Here is a 2,279-nt window from a genome sequence, read left to right as displayed (position 1 = left end):
TATATATACACACATACATACATACATACATACATACATATATATATATATATATATATATACACACACACACACACACACACAATGCAATACAATACAATAAATATATATTAATCTCTGTGAAAGGTACATTTCTTTAGCTGCCCAAATAAGGACATAAATATGTCTTTCAGCTGGAGAGTCTTTTTCTGTCATTGAAAATACTGAAATGCTTACAGGATTTAAAGTGTCTAACGTCTTTTTACGATTTTTATGAATTACCCTTTTGCCACAGTGCCATCCAAACTCATGCTTCAGTATAGTATAGTTGTTTGTCCTTTACTGTGGGAAGATAAACAACTGCAAGAACAAACCTGCCTTTCACATCAAGATAACTTCAGGCATTTATTTTGGCAAATGGAATCTGCAAAACCTCAAGATGGATGGCCAATATTGCATGTACACAATAACAATAATGAAAAATAAACAAAATAACAATACAAACAAAATAGTGCAGGGGCAATTTCTACTCAAAATGATAGGAAACTGTCAGGTCCCATTTCTGGCTAGTAAAAAAATACTAAGAAATGTTTTAGCTCAAAGCAGTTACATAAGCTGAACAAACCAAAACACTTTATCCGCAGAAGCCACTAAGTGAAACATGAAAGGTTTTATTTACCTGTATCTACAGGAGAGATATAATGTCTTATGCTACTCTTGCTCAAGTTGCTGAGAAAATGCTTTTGTTGTACAGTAGCCTACTGGATGGCTTCAAATATGAGATGTTATTTGAGAGCGAGCATGGCAGTACAGGCACGCGCATCAACTTGTTCTCATAACAGATAAGATATGGAGACATCTGATGATGAAAGCTAGCCTAATGAGATTCCACAGCGTCCTCATACGAAAACCCTAGAGAAAAATCTAGTCAGCCTCAGTAAGAGGCAATTTTAACATTTAAAACAAATTGCCCAGTCAAAATGACTTTCTATACATTTAAAATTAATTTCAAGAAATGTAGACTATTTATTAATGTATTAACAGAGACAAATTGTCTCTTTTAAACAAATAGCCTAGTCAAAATGACTTTCTATACATTTCAAATACATTTCAAGAAATGTAGACTATTAATTAATGTATTAACAGAGACAAATTGTCTCTTTTAAGGTTAAAAGAGACTAATTTAACAAATCAAAATGATTCAAGGCACAAAAAAGTGTGTGCACAAGAAGAGAAAAGAAAATGAAATAACCTAAATGGTAGGCTAGACTATAGGCGTTTCAATTCAACTGTCATCTAACTCTTCCCAAAAAGCGTGTTTTTATAGTGTACACGCGTTTTTATAAAAACACTAGTAAGTAGCCTATTATTCAAATTCCATAAAACAGCAAAGCACTTGTATTTTATTATAGACGAACATGCTAGAGTCCATTTACAGGCGTTACTCACCTTTATCTTTCTGGAACAAATCCTCTCTGAAAAGAGCCAATCCCAGATCTGATTCAGAAGTTCACAAAATGCAGGCTCCCAAATAGTCACTGGACGCAACTCCTCATTTCTTCCTCTGTCATAGCCTTTTGGGTTTTCAATAAATCACTCGGCTGTTACTCAGTTTTTCTTTGGACTTGTCCGAGAATCGTTTGAAATGAGTGCCAATGCTCAGCAGAGACGCGTGCTCGTCCTCATGATCGCGTCAAGATGATTTCGTTAAGTAACATAACGTTTAAGACTCATTTACAGACCCAACGAAGCGATTTCCGACCGAGTTCGTATGTTTTTCTTCTGAAAATCCCACCCGTGCGGGTTTTGTTTGCACTCGTGCGAAAAGAATGTAAAGAAAAAAACTTTTACCCCAATCTCTACTTCGGTCGGCAGTCCTCTCACAGTCAAAACTAACCAAAACGTTCAAACGCGACTCGCGGTCCTCTGTATAAATTGTTATAGCCTCCGGAAACTAAGTTTACATTTGTATCGTTTTACTGGTTTGAAGATAGTCCGTGTCGTCGCCCTGCCCCAGCACTTCAGAGGATACAGCGGGATTCCGCACTCACGGATGGAGGAGTGTGGGCAGAAAGACCTGACCCCCCTCCATCACTAACACCTCAGGACTACCAAACAGCTCACCCAGTGCATCCTGGGATTGTAGTTCCTGTCACACCGAGCCCCTCTTAAAAATCCTAAAAAATCCCTCGCTCAAAAGAAAAACAATGACATTCTACATTTTAAATATAGCTACAACATTATTATATTATATTATATTATATTATATTATATTATATTATATTATATTATATTATATT

General features: G+C 36.0%; 1 protein-coding gene across 7 annotated transcripts in view; it reads right to left on the bottom strand.

Annotated features, from left to right (window-relative positions):
- Positions 1-2,105, bottom strand: part of LOC107698118 (fibroblast growth factor receptor 1-A) — a 47,810-nt gene extending 45,705 nt beyond the window's left edge. For 6 of the 7 annotated variants that reach the window (XM_016499041.1, XM_016499044.1, XM_016499045.1 and 3 more), the window contains exon 1: positions 1,429-2,105. The gene's annotated coding sequence lies outside the window, so the exon portion shown is untranslated. Of the gene's footprint in view, positions 1-658; positions 678-1,428 lie in introns of those variants that run through there. The other variant, XM_016499042.1, reaches the window with a different exon arrangement.
- Between the last annotated feature and the right edge of the window lie 174 nt (positions 2,106-2,279).

The sequence above is a fragment of the Sinocyclocheilus anshuiensis genome, unplaced genomic scaffold, assembly GCF_001515605.1.
Source record: "Sinocyclocheilus anshuiensis isolate Anshui unplaced genomic scaffold, SAMN03320099.WGS_v1.1 scaffold1163, whole genome shotgun sequence".
In the NCBI taxonomy this organism is placed as follows: domain Eukaryota; kingdom Metazoa; phylum Chordata; class Actinopteri; order Cypriniformes; family Cyprinidae; genus Sinocyclocheilus; species Sinocyclocheilus anshuiensis.
This window is presented reverse-complemented; position numbering and strand designations above follow the sequence as displayed.